This window comes from Thunnus albacares, chromosome 1 (assembly GCF_914725855.1).
Source record: "Thunnus albacares chromosome 1, fThuAlb1.1, whole genome shotgun sequence".
In the NCBI taxonomy this organism is placed as follows: domain Eukaryota; kingdom Metazoa; phylum Chordata; class Actinopteri; order Scombriformes; family Scombridae; genus Thunnus; species Thunnus albacares.
In genome coordinates this window covers 24,791,474-24,810,014 of record NC_058106.1, presented here as the reverse complement: position 1 = coordinate 24,810,014, position 18,541 = coordinate 24,791,474, and the positions used below count along the sequence as shown (strand labels likewise).

The 18,541-nt window shown below is 40.3% G+C and overlaps 1 protein-coding gene across 6 annotated transcripts in view; it reads left to right on the top strand.

Annotated features, from left to right (window-relative positions):
• Positions 1-280: 280 nt before the first annotated feature.
• Positions 281-18,541, top strand: part of ankrd11 (ankyrin repeat domain 11) — a 110,859-nt gene continuing 92,598 nt past the window's right edge. For 5 of the 6 annotated variants that reach the window (XM_044351417.1, XM_044351425.1, XM_044351445.1 and 2 more), the window contains exon 1: positions 283-747. The gene's annotated coding sequence lies outside the window, so the exon portion shown is untranslated. Of the gene's footprint in view, positions 748-18,541 lie in introns of all 6 variants that reach the window. The other variant, XM_044351454.1, reaches the window with a different exon arrangement.

Genomic DNA, 18,541 nt, shown 5'->3' with positions numbered 1-18,541 from the left:
AATAAACAAAGTGTAAGATATCTACAAATGTAGAAAACGAGTGCACCAACTGCATGTACTCCATTTCCTTCGCTTGGTCCTCCAACTATATAATGGAGTGTGGTCTCCTGCGTGTGAAACTGTGAATTATGGTCAGCCATGTTGGAGTCTTGCTTGCGTCCGTTTTAAAGTGAAAACGGGATGCTGTGTGGATCCAAAATGGCGTCAGTTTCATTTTGCATTAAACAGTATCCGCCCACAGCGGCAGCACCAATCACGGCGCTCGTTTCATTCCCGAAGTGTTTCCGTCCCGAGCGTCCACACACTGGAGTCAAAGGCCGCTCGAAAACCGCTCGAATGGGTTGGCGGAGAGGATTAAACCGAAACAAAATATGATCTTTTGATGGTTTACCTTCACCCAAGCAAGTCTAACGTTGTACAAATGGACTGTTGAAGGTTTGTACTTGGTGGTGAAGATGAAATTGCCACGCTGTATTCGAGTTTTCGTGGATATTTGAGTCTTTTTTTTCTTCAGTCGTCTTGTTTGTTGGTCTACACGGTTTTAACAAGCTAGCACTAGCCTCGATTCTAGTGAGCTGCTTTTTAGCTGCGATGGTCTTTGCAAGTATATGCGGATGTCTTTGGGCCAGTCTACTCTGAACCGACGGCAACAAATGGGAACATCCAGCATCGGCCGAAAACATCGTGGCAAAGAATAAACATTAAAGATTCAGAAAACTATTTGATTCTGTGGAAATTCAGACAGAGGTAAGTCATTTTTTTTCTGGTCTTGCATAGCTAACGCGGTAACAACAAACCGACTATTGCTAACGTTACCCCAGTGTTTAACTTGGGATTGTTGTGTTTTACGACAGAGGTCAACTGGCAATATATGTATTTACTTATGTATTCAAGCATGAGGATAATAAAAACTGCTTTATTGGCATATGAAATGTAATTTGCCGTTTTCTTGACTGGCAATACGCAACATTTTTAGCTCGTGGCTCTGATGCAGCCCCAGTATGGTTATGCTTGATTGTGGGTTTTTTTCTTTGAATGCTGATAATTTGATCAGAAACGTGAGGTATGATAGTTTATGTTGTTTGATCAAATAGAGTACAGATGTGGTAAAAGGTTTTCCATGTGTTGTGGAACTGGCACTGGCGGCGTGTTGACATTTTAAAAATCATAATGAAATGTTTTGAGTGAGTAACTAGTGCTGTGTTATGTTGATGTATACATCCACATATTGGTTACGTATATGCATCATTACAAGATTAACAGATGAATTAACTTACATGGTCCCTTTACAGCAAGTTGCATACTCTTAGGATTAGCATTGAGTGGCACTCATAATATCCTGCAACAGTGATCATTTATTTGCTTTCAAGGGAGCGCAGTTCTAACCTCAAAATGTAGATCATTTTGATTGTCAGAGTGACATCAGTAATTGGCATTTGGCCTAAGCAGCACTAGTCTACCTGCTTTTCGAGTAACGTATGCACAGCCTCATAAATTCTTGTCATGAAGCACTATGTCATGTCCATTTGCTGGTTTGTTCCAGCACTAAAGCAAAATGGATGTGCTACAAGCCTGTCTTTAAGGAAAGCAGTGAATTAAACAGTCATAACTAAGAACCTATGAAGAAAATGTGTGTGCTCTATAGGATTATTTAAGAACGGTGCAAAATGCCCACAGGCTATCTGGATTCATCAGAGAGTGTCTGTAAATAGTTAGTAGATGAACAGTGTGTTATATGGATGAATGACTGTCAAATTACTTGCGTTAGTTCAGTGGCGTGCTTGTTTTTTCTGTGTTGAATAACATATAAAGGAGGGGTACAACATGGTGGGATTGGAGATGAGCTGTAGAGTAAACCGAGTATGGAAGAGAGGCTCTCCTCTTTGGTGCAGTACCAATGCTGAGGAAAACACTGCAGTGCCGCTGGTGGTGTTTTCCACCAAGATATTGAGAGTGTTTTAGCTTGTTGGGGCGTTCATGTTGACTACACTGCAGAGGCAGTGATGCATATCTCAGCCCCCCTTGAGCCTGTGTAGGTCCTATATCTCTGTGCTATAGTTAAAGCTCCAATTCAGTGCTATCACATGTCCTATTCTGTTACACATGAAGATTTTAATGTGTGGGATTAAAAGATAAACCAACTTTTTTTTTCTTAACACAATTTATCCCTGGTACATTACCATATCTCACTGATTTGTTTACATCGTGAATGTAGGCTAACTTGTTTACAGAATGAAAATCCAATTGAAACTCTTTCACATGTTAAAAATAGTCAGTGTGTCTGTGAATCAGTTTGATAGTTGATTTTTTTTTTTTTGTTCTTTGACATTCTTTGGTGTACATATATTTTTCTTGTTTGTTATTTAGTGGATATTTGTTTGCCTTTATTTGTTTGTTTTCTCTTGGATTTATTTCTATGTCTTGAAATACCAATGTAGTAGTGAGGAGCTTTGTTGGTTGAGATGTCTTGGAAAACTAGGACTCTTGTTGAGATATCATACAGTTTTAAAGATTTTACCTCTGTTTCTAAGTGGTTCCAGAGAATTAAGGCATACCCTCTGTCTGCAACAGGAAATGGAGTTCTGCCGGGGTCAGAAAGGTCACGAGCTGTGTTTGTAGTTCTGGGACACGAATTTCGTGTAATACGAAGACAGACAACAATTCTGTTGTTTCTGCTCTTCCGCTGCCTAACAGTGGGCCGTGTGTCTCACGACTCTTGAGACCCTCACATTAATGGCCGTTTCAGCCAGGCTGCAAACAAACACAACTGAGAACATGCAGCGAGAGAACACAACAGTCTTGATTGCTGTGTTTGGAGGGCTCAGCCATAACAGTTGCACACGTTAACTAGACGATGAATACGATCAAATCCGATGATAACCAGCCAGAATCGTTGGAATAACACACTGGATGAGTTCTGATATTGAGACAGTTCAACCCAAATAAAAGAAGTAGAAATGTCATCAAATATTTATACTTATTCTGTTTACTGATGCTGTCAGACTGTGGATGGTCTTGCAGGACATTTTATGCCTTTTGAAATTTACAGTTTTATTTTGTCTTTTTAGTAAAGCTGAGCCACATGTTCTTGTGAAATCAGTTGTATATGTGCCTGTGTAACTTTGTTAACATTTGTCATTGAAATGTGACACAGAACCATTAACTCTCCAGTTAAAAGTGTCAAAAGCTCATTTCTGGTAGCCAGCCTTGCAATAATTCAAGAATTACTGTTCACCCCACAGTGTGTATGGATTTGTCCCACTGCTTCCTTTCTTTGTTTTAAAAGGGCAGATGTCCATGTATGAATGGAGCTCAGCTGTCTTACCTGAGCCTCCTGCAATTATCTGTAAAGCAAAGAGGGAAACCGAGGCCTGCTGCATGCCTCTTGCACCAGGCTCTGCAAAACCAAAGCGTGCCTCTCAAAATTTTCATCACTGCGGGCTGTGGCCATGCTGACGTGACCATTGTGTTTATAAAGAATTCAAAAGCAAGCAAAAAAGAGTGCATGCACTGTCAAGTGTTACAATTAGTTGGCAGAAATTTTTTCTCACAGTTTTGGTAAACAGTAATTTAAGTAATTCATCCAAAAAAAAAAAAACAAAAACAAAACTTCTGCTGGTTTGAGAACGTCTTTGCTTTCTCTTTGTCATGTATTTTTGACAGTTAGACAAACTAAGCAAACTAATTCTGGGCTTTAATACAGATGCAGGTGATAGACATATGTTATTATTTCGAGCTATGATCTAAGCGTTTCAGTAGAGGATGTTGGGTTCGGTATGTGACTTTCCTCAGTTTGGTATGCTCCCTGACCCAAACAGTTACTGTCAAAATAGTTGAATAATCCACTTACTCAGACGATTGTAGCAATAATTCTAGAGCACAAGTTTCACTCGGAATGCTTTGGCAGTGCACCACTTAGCTGTAGCATGCTCATGGATGTATGCTAGCTAGCTTAGCCAAGTTAGCATGGTTACCTGTTTCCCTGGTTACCCATGCTCATTTAGGGTCACTGCTGTCAGAATGACAAACGAGAGACCTGAGCTGGACAATCTTCCCATGACACTGACCGAGTGCAACACTACTATTAAAATATTCGCCGTTATACCTCCTTTTTTTAAGCAAAGTCACGTGTCCCCGACCCCCTCCCCTCTCTATGATGGTCAGCTTTTCACTCGGCCTTACATTGAAGCCGTTAACAACAACTAAACACATTTGATTTCCGACGTGGTTGGAAAACACATCGTAGGAACCAGTTCTAAGCAACCATTAATCATTATAAAACAGCTGTCAGCAGATGCCCTGACTCCGTGCAAGAAACAGAAAAGTTGTATTCCTTTTCCACTGCAGCACAACTAAACTGTTTCAGTAATAGTTTCCACTGCAACACAACTAAACTATTTCAGTAATAGTTTTGGCCAATGAGCCATTGTTGGATGTTTACATTTTTCAGAATAAAAGGACCAAAACATTATTTTCCACCTTCCTTTTTTTTCTGCTATACCGAAAACGTATCAAACCGTGACTTTTGTGTACCGTTACACCCCTAATACTCAGCTAGGCTTGGCTGTTATGTATTTTTGTTTGAACACCATGTCTCCTTCTGTCCATAACACTTCTCCTTCCAATGTCATGATTGGATTTCTCTTGGTCTTGCATGTATTTAGATTTTTTTTTAATGTGCTTTAAAAGCACATATGTTTTTTTATCTGTTAACTGACGAAATATGTTAGCTAGTTGCCTAAAATATTGCTTGTGTGTGCAGAAAAGATGTTACATACTACACTGACTCAAAACTTTGCAATGGTGTGTATTTATTAGTGGTCCTTAAGGGGGAAAATTGTGGCTCTTTTTCCGCTCTTGTGCCTCCTTATAGGATGTATTATATAATAATAATATGTGTAGGTGGCTGACACTTCAGCAGTGCATTGTGTAATCTCTTCCTTGAATATAGCTGAGAAGACCTTCTTAGGGTTAAAATGAGAGAATAACACGTGTTAGTAAGAGGGAGAGGAAGCCTTAAGCTGCAACTCCAGCACCCACTCTGCCTGCCTTCTGTCTATGCAGGCTCTCCCCTCCCCCTCTTGTGCTGTGAGTGTGGTCCTTTTAGGTAAACAAGCATGGCTACTCCTGTTTCTTGCCCCGCTCTGTCTGTCTCTGCCTTTCTTTTTCTTTCTATGTCTCGGTTTCTGTCTCACTCCCCTCTCTTCCTCCTTGTTCAAGTTTTCTAAATCTTTTATAGCCGCTGTTCCACCAGCACAATCTCGGCAGATACTCAAATGGCATCTGAAGCCCTTTGAAATTCAGCCTAGTCCTTTCCCCCCCTCCTCTAAGAGAAATGGAACAAAATGGCGGGCCACAATCCTGCTGTTTCCCTGAGGGACTGTACAGCCTCATTTCGGGGTTTAGGAGGTCCTGATGGTTGATGGTGTCTTTTAATTTGTGTTAGATTCTGCTTCCTTGCTAGCCCGTCACTGCACCACTCTTGATAATATTTTCTCTTCCCCAAGTGTCTTGGACATCAAAGGGAAAGGTTCGCTATTCTGGCAGTGCTGCTGCTTCTCCAGAAAGTTCCACAGACTTGGCTTTTGATCCTTCCGATCGAAGCTCAGAAAAGGAATATTTTTGCGTTGTTACTGATATGCTTAATCACAGTTTCAGGTATGCAGAAAACTTTGAAACACATATGACACAGAAGTCGGCTTCCAGAGTTTGATATGTCTTGCCATCCTTGCATTAATGTGTCATAACATGGACTGACCAGTAAGTTAGCTAGTTTGCCATATTTATTTAATGGATTACAGGATTTATAAGGAGAACAATTAAACATTTGGTATAGAGTTTGGATTTGTTGAGCCTATTTTGAATTTGCCATCTGACTGAGATATCTTTGTAGGCCTAAAGGATACTAGTTAAATACACTCTTAGTTTCATTCAAGAACTTCAGCTCTTTTTAAAAGTTAGAGTCACAGTTGTCTCACATTGTGAACTCAACAACTTAATTTATTAATTGCTGATTCAGCTTATTCTCTTACACCAAGACATCTTCTTAGTAGCTTTATTAGTTCACATATTTGTCATAGACATGCTACTATTGCACTTCTTCAGGAAGACTGATTCTGATCTTGTCCCCAAGATCACCTAAATGTTCGTGTGTGTGTTTTCCACACTGAGAGAACCTGAGTATGTAACGCCATTAGGCAAATGGCAATGTCCCTTTGTCTGGGCAGGCATGAATTAGGGGTGGTGCAAATCTGGAGACAACAGTTGGTGTTTTGATTGGATGTGCTGCTGAGCAGGAGGCTACATTGGATGTGTATTATCCATACGTGGCATTGGAAATGTCCTGAGGTTAGTTGGCCAGATCTGAAAGCTGATGGCAGAGACTGTCTGTCTGTGCGATGTGTCCCTCTGGACTCGGCTGTTCTGGTCTGTTTAGCCTGCCACTGACACGCAGGGACTGGACTCACCGATACTGCTTTCATCCAGCAGTCGTGTGTATTCAACGTACTTAACAAATGTTCCACCCACTTTAGGTCCATTCACATGGACAGCTGTCACCCTGGTTCTCACTGTTAACAGAGAGTCCAGTCTGCTGTGTAGTTCACCTAACTGATAAACCCCATAATTACACTAAATTAAACTGGATAATTACCAGCTAAAAGTGAAGTTTCTCTTTCTCTTTCTTTTTGGTGAGTCAGTTAAATGGCATTTAAACATTGATATGAATTATTTTTTGTTCCTGTTAGCAATGCTAGTACACCAAAGCCAGGAAGTCTCATATCCATGTCCAACCCTGGTTGGGAGGAAGATTGTGAAAGACGGTTTTGAACCGTACACATAGACTTGAGACCCACCACTGTGTTGGTCTGGGTATTAGCCTACTTTCTGTTTCTTCTTCTCAATCTTAAGGCCCTCTCTAAAGGTTTTCCCTTTGAACATGAAGAAGCCATTGCAATTCTTGTTGAATTGTAGGATTTGTAGAGCCCATTTAGAGTTTGCCATCTCAGAGTGGGGAAACTCCTTCTTAGATTAAAAAAATTTTTGTATATTTTGACATTATTATCAATTATTTTTGTCTCATCAGTCTAAGCACAGTAAAGTGGTTGGGGGAAGAGCTGCAGGTGCTCAATGCAGTTTTGGCAATAATTATCTGCAGTGTCTGGTTGTTGGGTGTTCTAATGGTGGAACAAAACAAAATCAGTACTGATGAAGTTGCATTAATGGGAAATAGTATGTCTAAGTGCCCTAGCATTGTAAATGCATGTATTAATGTGAGACTGATGTTCACACTGTATTTATACTGTACTTACGTTGTTAGAGAACCAAGGCAATAATGTTTCATGCTGAGCCATCCATGCCATTTGCCATTGCAGTTTCAGCTTTGTCCTCCCTCAACTTAGCAGAAGAATGACTTGAAATTGATGTTGATATTGATATATTGTGGCAAGCACAATATATGAAAACACAGATAAGTCTTTTCTGTTCTTCATCATCCATCCATCCATAGGGACAGATATATACCAGGACTTTGTGTCTTGCCCTTAAAGGGGAACTACACCAAATTTACACATCAGAGTCTGTTTGGAGTGCTGCTGCATAAACAAAAAAGTTTTTGTGGCTCTAGAAGGAAGTTTGTAAAATCTGATAACTTGAGGTTATCGAACTCTGTAGCCCACTCCTCATCTCTGCTGACGGCTAGATGCTTGGGGCTATATTAGGAATGAATTTCTGGTCAAATTGCATTGTGGGTAATGTAGGTGCCAGGTTTTGATAAGGAGAGTGCATAGAACAAAAAGTTTTCTTTAATCAACCTTCGACAATCTGAGATAAACAAAATATCAGGGATTTATTGCCACTTTGAGAAAGTGCTTCATGCTCACTAATGTTGTGGTAGGAGGCGAACATCTATCTCAGCTTTGTAGAAGCCCTCTTGTGACCAGACGTCCTCTTCATGTTAGGCATAAGCTCCAAACTGAGGCAGGGGGTAAGGGTGTTAGGACAAAGTGTTGGGTGGGGGAGGGAAGAGGTGGTGTGGCCTGGCTGAATCTCAATCACCAAGGCCCTTCAGCAGGGATGGCCTTTTGATGGGCCAGCTGCAGCCATTCATCTACCCATTTACATTGAAATGCTACAACAGGAAGGGGGAGGAGAGGACTGTGGGGAGATGGGCCTCTGCGCCTGTGCAGGTGGGATGTGAATGAAAAGCAAAGGCATACTGAAATACCAAAGAGAGGAGGTCCGTCAGTAGGTTTGGGTAGCGGTCATATTTGAACCGATACTGGTACCTGGAATTCGGTACTGGTACCCAAGGGTACCTTTTTTTGGTACTTTACTTTTCCTGTAATAACAAAAATGTAAAAAGGCTACCAACATAATTCATTCAGTACCCTTAAAAGTACCGAGTTCGGTATCCAGTCCTATCCGTCAGTATGGGCCCATGCCCCTGTTCACCAATACGTCCAGCCATACTTTGTTTTCCCCCAGCCTGCTGTGGGGCAGTATACTTGGCACAAAGGATCTAAGCACCCTTTTTGACCAGTACAAGCATTTTCACTACTCAGCTCTTTTCTGTCTTTACAGCCAGGCTAGTGGCTATAAAGAGTTTGTGATTCATCCTACTGTCCGTTTTAACAGCACTCTACTGTTACACCTTTTGTTGATGCTGCTTTTTGTACTTTGCCTTTTTCATATTTTGTGGGTAATTTCCTCCAGACAGATGATTTACTTGGGAGTTCTTTGATCAAGGCTTATTTATGATGCCTGTATGGACTTTGGAATTTCAAGCTCTTGTCCCTAGTTTACTGTAATGGAGGTCATACTGTGCTGTTGGCTGGTAGAAGATGCCTGCACTGTAGCTCATTAAGGGCTTCAGACACAAACTGACAAATGAGGCCAGTGTGTCATTTTTCTGAGTTCATCTGGCTTTCCAGGATATCTTGGATGTCCTCAGAGGTTATAGATGTGACAGCATTTGAGAGGCATTTTGGAGAATGTGTTGTTCAGACCAGCCATGTTCACACCAGCGCTAGCATAAAAAAAAAAAATGCATTTGACTCATTCATTTCAATGAGACCACTGTGTTCAGCCAGCTGTGTGAGAGAGTTTCTGCAAAAAAAAAAAAAAAAACAGACATAAAAACTTGAATCTGGTTGAACTTTTGCCAAAACACAACGTAATCTGGCAAAACACTGAGTTGGCTGGTCAAATGTGTACAAACTCATATGGCAGCTAGAGTTTATAACACAAACAGGGCAGTTCTACTATTTACCCTGTGGTTATTAATATGGAGAATAAAAGGATTGTTGTTATGAGAACTTTCCAGAACTGTAAAATACTGTCGTAGTTTTAAACACAGCTGTGCAGTATTTTGGCATCTGTAAGTTTTTAAACTATTGGATCTATCACTTAAACTGGAATAACTGAATCATGTTTCATCTTTTCACTGATACCTATAGCAAAATGTCCACACCCCTTGCAGATTTTAAAAGCCTGTTAACCTAAATACCAAGCTTGGCACCCACTGAAGGTTGTTTAGCGAAAATGTTGTTTTGACGTTGGCCTGAGTGACACTCTGTTCAACTGCTCATACTATAAGACTACCAGTGAAAATATCAAGCATTAGATAACAACTGGGACAACTCAGAAGGGGCCGGGTGTGGGGAGGACAGTTAAAAGGGGCACACTGACCCTCTAACAGCAGCGGTACCTTGAGGGTCAGTAATAGTTCTGCCACCACTTTGGTTCTGAACATACTTCTGGCATAGCAAAATCAGCAATCCCATTGTCTCCTTGGCCCAAGGAGAGGTCTTTGCTTGGAAGTGTGTTTTTTAATATATTGTTCTCTAAAGGTTTGTGTGAAACCGTGAAACACCAATGAAACCTCTTTTTACTTCCAAGGTTTTATTATGGTTGGCAACTTTAAAAATTTTGGCCATGTTCTGGTAAGAAGTGGAGTTGAATGGATGTATAAAGTTCTGTCTTCTGTCACCTTCAACTCTGTTTCATTTTATATAACATGCTCATGTTATTTTTCAATAGAACAGGTTACACAATGCTGGTGTTTGCATAACTTTCTTTTTATGTTGTCAAACATCTGCGTGAATTTAAAAAAAATGATTTGATTGCTGATATGCTACCTGTCAACCAAGGATAATAATAATTCCTGAGCTTCTACATTGAGACCTGCGATCAAAACACTATTTCATGCTCACAAAGTCTTCTGACAAAGATTTGTCGAGAACAGACTTCTGTACTGTGTGATTATCTTTATTTACATACAAAGTAAGTGATCACATAGAGCCAGAAGTGGCCTCTTAATGTTGATGATGTGATACGGGAAGTACGGTACTTTTATATAAAGTACTTTCCCTTTTCGTGTTCTACTTGTTATGCCTTTGAATCACAGCAGGATATTAAGTATTTTGTAGTGATCAACAGAAAAGGCATCAATGCCAAAGTGAAAACAAATCCCAAATTGATGTTGCATACACATATGGATCCCTGTAAGTAAATACTTTCTATAGACACACTTGGTAGAAATTACAGCCATGTGTGACAGTGTGTACTTCACTTTTTTTTGGTTTTTTGTACCAAACTTTCCCTGTTGTAACTGCACTTTAAACTGCTGATGGGGTTACAGAGGTGGTAACTGCAGCGGATAGTTAAAGAGGCTCCAACAGTTTAGTAGTAGTCTGAATTTAAAATGTCGACTTGCATGTGCTGCAAACTCTATGCTGGCATTCATGTACATTAGCAACAGGACGTGCTCTGTACATTTGACAGGAATAAAAATCAAACTTTATGCAAGAAGCAAGTGAAGAGACATCAGATGTTTTCACTCCCCCAGTGTTGAAATTTTTTTACATTGCTGTAGCTTGTCAAAGCCACTGCACTGTAAATATAATTTGATGCCACCCATTGCTTTTTCTTTAGCAGTAAAGTGAGAGATTCATCACTAGATAATCCCATTTGACTTTTTAACTAATATGCCTGACTAAAAAAGGCTTTTCATATAACTCCTCTCCTGGCTCTGCCTAAGAGTGGTGAAGAACATTTTCTTTTCAGTCAGTGTTGGTGTTAAAACTGAATGTTACTTGAGAATAGGGTTGGGTTGGTTTCTGGTTTTGCCAGTCCGGTGTATGTCCTTAAACCGGTTTGATTTTATGCAAACCAACTGAATCAGCATTTGTCATTATGAGACGTCTACGTGTCTCACTTGGAGGCTCAGACACTGACAGGGCCAGCTGCTGCTGTCCACCCACCTGGACACCAAAGACGAGCTGGAGGAGGTAGACTGACCCGCGCTAACGGCATAGATCTCACCAATAAACCCAATAAACCTGTCCAGGCTGCTCCCAGCTTCCAGCAGTCTGAGAGCAGCTTGTGTTTTGGAAACAACCCATGGATACAAAGGGACACGAGGGATCATTTTACCAGCCTGCACGGTGGCAAACGGCTAGTTAGCATGGCTAACATCGTTAACATAGCATAGCTGTGCTGTAGCCACAGTGTCTTTCAGTTTAACAGCTGGAAACACCGCAGCTACACACAGCACCTTAGCACCAAAAAGAAAAGTTAAGTTGAATGATTGTTGTGAGAAATAAAAGGACTATGTGTCATTCAGTTGGTCTGACTGTGGTACCGCTACTCTCTCATTCATGGGTTCTGATTACGTTTCACTGGAAAGCAGCTGAGTCACATGCAACACCTAGTGGTAATGATCAGTATTACTGGTCCAGTATTAAGCTTAATATCAAACTGGTTTGAACACTTTGACATCCGCCCAACCCTACCTGAGAATCTGTCATCATCTTTCAGACACGCACTTAAATCCTTAAAGGCAATTTGCACTTAAACAACTAGCTAGCAAAAAACACTATTAAACACACTATTAAAATTCATCACTAATGGATAGAAAATCTTAAACCTTGAATATCTTAGGGAGGGTTTGGGATTGTTAGACAAAACTAACAACTTGAAGACACTGCTTTGGGCAACAGGATGTTTTGATGAGCATTTTTCAAATTAGGCATTGTTAATTTTCTGACAAATCAAAAAATGGTTAACAGAATAATCGGTAATAAAAGTAATCATAAGTTGAAGCCCTGCATTATATCTAATTCCATATAGTCCAATAGGAAATTTAGAATAAGTCACAGAGAAGGTGAAAATAAAATTTAACTTAACTCTTTTTGGTGCAGGGACAGGAATTTGCCAATGTGTTTAACCAGAACAGTCAGCAGAGAGTGGAAAATCACATCATCTTCAGTCAGCCTGTACAGGGACTTTCCCTCCTGAATATGTGGCAGCACAGTGAGCAGTTCTTAAAGCTACAGGCCAGTACGTGTTTTGGCTTTTGTATCAAGCCTTGTACATCCACACTGTATCTGTATGTCACACATTGTGAAGATACTTCACTGAGATATTTGTTTTATTCCCAAAAAGGAAGCATTCTAAATGAGAAGTGGAAAATGGGAGCAAAGGAAATATAGAAGACATTTTAAGTTGGCCTGGAGCTACCAATAATCTTTCCAGCATTTTACTGTGTTTGTCTGCCAAGGCTTGAATACTCAGGGATCTGTGATTGGGTGACTAGAGCTAACCAGACACTGATCTTTAAAGTTCTTTTGATACTAGAACCTTCTTCCCTATAAATACACTCTCTTGTTTGTGTGCCCATCTGTGTGTTTGTGAGGGTGTGTGTGTGTGTGTGTGTGTGTGTGTGTGGTTGCGTGTGTGTGCCTGTGTCACTCATACTCCCTGCAGTGAATCTTTTTATAGAAACAGCAGCCAGCAGTGTAATCTCTGGCATGGATGTAGGACAGCCTTTTATTCCTCCTCATTTCTTATGCAAAGCCATTTCTCACCCACAATCACTGCATAGCCTGTTTGAATTTACCGTTTTCTTGGAAAAAGGTGAACATTTAAAGGATCATACCAGTGTTTTTGCTTGTTTAAGCACGTCGACTACAGACTGTATGTTGTTACTGCTAGTCCTCTACCTGAAGAACTTTTTTTTTCTTTTTCTTTGTTTTTTTTGAGAATTTTGAATCAATTCTCTCACTTTGATGTACCATTGGTTTCCATTAAATTTCACAATGGTAGAAAAAGTTCAAATTATAGAGACTTTAACTTGCTTTACATTATAGTTACCATTTAGAGCACAATTTCTTTTGAGAAGTCTTCCGTATTGTTGTGTTTTTGTTCTGGGGGGAAGCCTTGACACAGACAATTGAGAGTCAGCTGACAAAAAGTATTGCATTCTTGATCAATGATGGCAGAAAATCAATCCTGGAAGACAGTTTGCAAACATTGTTGTCATAAAAACAATACAGTGTATTGAATAACTCACTGCATTAAAATGGCCTCCTTTTTGTATAGCCAGCTCTCAATTCTTGGATTTTGGAGCCCCACAATTAAATACTCTAGTCTGGATCATGGAAAAACATCCTCCCTGTAAGCTTTAAAATACTTTGCCATGAGCATTTTATGTAACACCTGGTTTGTCAGGGGCTCTGTTTAGGTTAATACCTCCTGAACTCAATATTATCTCAAGGTTTTGATCAGCCAAGTAGCATCTGTTTTTGTGTGCCATGTGACATCCCTGGTGAACATTTTTAGAAACAATCCTTCGCTTGCAGAAGGGTCCAGAATTGAAATCTATTTAAAGCTCCAGCTGTTCTATTATGAATGTTTTCTATTTAATTATTTAGTAATAAGGGGCTAAATTTGGAATGGTTGGTTGATAGAGCAAAGGGGGGTTCAGGTCCATCAACATGAAAGGAAGTAAGGTGTATTGTGTGCTGCTTGTTTGCTCTGCCAGCCCTGCACACTTTTCCTGCATGTCTGAGTTGACTTATGAAGGTGTGGTTATGATGGGATCTGCACTCCCCACATAGCTGTTGTGCACAGACACACATTCTCATGTGCAGCATATCTGTTAAATTTCATCATATCACCGCCTGGGATTCTTGGATAGATTAGGTCGTCCACTGAACTCAGCCCAGTGGTGCACTGTTATGCTGCTCTCTCACACACTTGGCTGGACTCTTCCCCCCCCTCTTCTCTCTCTTTCCACTTTCTCTCCGCCACCTTTGCTTTTTCTGTCTTTGCATATCAGAGCCTAGCAGTAGACTTTCGTACTGCATCCTCATATTTTTGTCTCCTCACTCTTTGACAGTCTCCTCCCCCCATCTCCACCTCAATGCAGTAGCCCTGGTTCCTCAGGAAGCGCTGCTTGCAGGAAGCTAAGGGCGTTGGACCTGACTGTTTGCCTTGTTTCCTCCTCAGACAAAAATCATAGTAAATTATGTGCACACACTGATAGCCTTGGTGATTTTCTACTTTTAGCCTGCTGCATTTTGTGTAAACTAATGCAGGATACTTTATATGTCAGGTCTTTTTCTGTAGTCCCAAATATGCATACTTACTGTAAGCAAGCCGTTTTTCTCTGGTAGTAGATTGTGATGCCTTATCTTAGGGTGTTGGCCAGCATAGAGTGCTGATATGATGCTCTAGTACTCCTTTCTTTTTCAAATCTGTATATCTGGCTGTGGAACTGATTTTAGACCTCTCTTCTTTGTGTAAGGTAACAAGAGGCTTCCTGCTTATCATTTAAATATAAAGGTGTATTTCTACAATTGTGCCGTGTTTCAGTAGGTGACCAGTGTTGTTTATTAAAGCTGCTGCAAGTGAGAAAGCTCATATTTATGCCTCAGTCTTTCTCTTTTATTTTTTAAGAAAAAGGCTTCTCCTTTGAATCCACAAGGAAGCAAATGGGCTAGCACTTATTTATGTGTCAGTTGAGGTGAGAAACAGAGAGAGATCATGCCAAACTAAAATATACATGATTTTTGAACAGCCCTGTGTACTCGCAAACAAACTGTATCTTGTAAAATGCTACCTTGTATCGTAATAGTACTACTACTGTTCTGGTGTCATAGTGTAAATTACATTCAACAAATGGGACATGGTTTTGGACAAAAAATCTTCTAGTGGGTATTTGCCTTGAATGGTCGTAGACTGGAGTCTCTGTATTGTTCTGCCCTAGAAAACTCAGTCTAATTTGTAAAATGCTGTTTTTGTGTGAAAACTATTTGTGTACACACTAGCCTTTCTACGTCATTTTTGTAGAGACCTCTGCCCACAGAGAAATACCTGAACAATAGAAAAACGGCTGAATCACTTTGTCTTCATACTCTTTTTAGTTGCCAAACAACAAAACTGCACATCACTGCCATTGTTCTCATTTACATAATTTCCTGTTTCTTTCGTCAGACAACGGAATACGTACGACATAGTGTTAGCGATATAATCGCTGCTCATATACACTAACCATACCAGCAGTCATTCTCCAGCTGCTGTGCTGCAGTGATAAAATCATTATTTTGTAATTGAGAAGTCATCTAACAAAATCAGCAGAAATACAGGTTAATGACAACAGCTGCACTGTGTGTTCGGCTGTATCACCAGTTTAAATGATCAATCACAGAGAAAGTTAGAGGCAACAGAAAGCCCCTCTTACCTTCATTGCCCCCCAGCCCCTCAATGGGCAGCTTACGTCATCGTACATACTGAAAACCCCAAAGATATATACACTCTGAAGACCATTTCTTAAGTTAAGTTGCAGTGAAGGGCTGAAACCAAGAGAAAAAAATATGTTTATGAATTTAACCAGCTCATGTTGGAATAACGCTTCTATGAAGACGCACGTTAACATCTTCAAACAAACACAGAGAAAGGTGTTATGGGTAACGTCAACATATTCTACGGAACTGTGCGTCAAGTAAGTCAAGTGGTTGGTTCAATTCCTGTCGAGAGGCAGATAAGAAACATAGACAAAAACATAAAAAAACTACATACAAGTATAAAAGAAACAGCCATGTAAACGTCTCAGAGCGACCCCTGTGCACATTTGTTTAGAAGCTTAATTCCAGCTTAAGTGTGCACGTACTCCTAGCGCGGACATAGCTCGACAGAGCTATGACTGGAGCTATGACTCTTTTCATCTGTGAGATCAAAGCTCTCTGCAGCAGGCCCTTGTGTGATTTGCTTTTCTCCCTCCTCGGAGTGAAAAAAAACAACATACACAACACTCACACGGCGTGGGTGTATGTATGCTCATAGTATACTTAAACATACAGCCTTCAATGGCAGTCAGTGTTGATAGTAGTCTCTCAAGTATACTCCGATAGCCTTAGAAAGTGTTGTCATGAAGCATGCTCACTGTCAGTGACACCTCTTTTAGAGGATTGTATTGTCTTAACATATACTACATGCATAACCACTGACTGCTGTAGCGATTTCCCCCCTTTGTGTCCTTGGCAGTAGTTTCACACTGCTGTAATACATGCACACCCTGCTTTGGCATGCGGGCAGCTTTCCAATGAGGGCGAAATGAGAAATGTCAGAGGAACTTAGGAGCATGTACGTGGTTGTGTGTCATTGGCTGAGTTGTGAAAAGAGGGACACCGACAGTCAAGCCCAGCAGAATACAGTGGAGGTCTGAAATGGCTCCTTGTAAAGAAGACAGTGGCATTGTGCATGATATGCATACACTCGCACATGCAACGAGCTGAATTAGTTGTGCAGAGTTAACAAGATATTCTGTTAACAAGACATAAGCCAGCCCGTGTACCTGCATGTCTCCTAAGTCTCTGTGAAGAAGCACTCTGTATTTTGAGGAACATAGAAAATGTGAATTGATAGAAATCTGTGTTTCACATCCCTACCTGGGATTAGAGAGCTGGCTTTGTAGTTGGATACATGATTTAGTATATGCGTGGAGACAATGTGTGTCAGCTGGAGTTTTATTAAATGCCTACTTTTTAACTGGCTGAGAATTGTGTGGGTGAACAGATAGCCGCAGGCATTCAGAATCAACACAGTCAACTTGTTCTGCGGTGTTAGAGCATGTGCGGGTGTTTATGTCGATAATGTACCATGTGCTGCGGCTCTTCCATTTCCAGTATTCATAGAGCTCTGTCTTTCACTGCAACCATGGCAACAGAAAATGACAAATGGCAGAACTGTGGAAACGCTCAGGTTATGTGTGAGGCTGAATGGCGGAGCAAGCTTCCTTGATAGAAAATCAAATTACAGTGTCTGGCCTTCACTTGTGTATAATGCCATTGTTAAAAACACTGAATATTCAAGTGCAAGGTGATTGAATGAACCTTTTCTACTCAAATATAACATACCATACAATGCATAGTTTTGGCTTTTTTGCTCACATTTGGCATTTAATCACTAGACTGAAGTGCCATATCCCATTACTTGGCTCAATATGCAGTATTGTGATTATGAATAGGAATATACAATCGACTCGTCCACCAGACACTGCTGAGCAGGTATCACTATCATGGAGAGAGTATGCTGTTTTCTTGTTTTTTATTGTATGCACAATGCACATGGTTATAAAGGAGCAAACAAGCAAAGTGTGGAAATACTATGAACAATTAAATAAGGTTAACATGTGTGAGAAACTACTAATGAGACACCATTATGTAATCAAGAAACAAGTACATTTCAGATTAACAGTAAACAAATTGTATTATTCTAATTTTCATAGTACAGGACCTTATTTTCCTGGCTGTGTTCCTTCAATAGAGCAGGACTGAATGATGTGATTGGGATCTGTCTAATACATGGCTCACCTGTAGCCAGATGTAACCTGTGCCCCAAAACACAAAGGCACAAAGAGTCCAGTTATGAATTGAGACTGCTTTCACCATGTTTTATCCATTGTTGGCAAATTATTTTTTTGCTCTTCAAACTCAAGCAGTTATTAAGAGCTTGCTGCAGTCTTGTGTGATTCTCAAGGATCCTTAAGCTCACACTGTAAGCTCACACTGTTCATGATAAAGTCTTTAGTAATAAAAACAAACTATCAGCGACTACGATCAAACTAACTATTCAGCTTGATCGTAAATCTACTGTGGCCTTAAAATTATGCATTTTTCTTATTTCTGTCTCAACTGCTGCTGGACACTAAACATTAACATTAGAGCAGTTAGGACAACATGTATAACAGTGTGGTAAAGCTTTGAGTAGCATTGGTCTAGCAAAGCATTAATCCTTTGTTTTCCAGTGGTGACTGGAGTCATGATCTTTGGCTAACTAATAAGTCTGAGCCTCCGTAGCCTTTTAGCTGTGGATGTTTGAGTGCTTGCACAAGTAATGCAGCTGTTTTTGACTGTCATTGTCTTTGAACCCAGTTTCACACCGCATAATGCACAACTTTCGTACAGTACAAGCACAGCGTTGCTTTCAGAACCGTTGGTGGATACACCATCGTTGGGATTCCCCAACTCCAACACATATTTGTTCCTAAAAAGCTTTTTCTTTCATTTTCACATTTTACTGCACTGTCTCTTACACACTTTATTTTTATTTAAATTGATGTCCTGACCCATCTTCCAGCACACAGTGTTTCACATGCAGTAACACATGTCATTTGTTGATGCAGCTAAAGGAGAAATTAGGTGTTAGTTTTGATGCAACAGATCTCCCCGGCTTATACAAAGACTGCATAATCGTGATC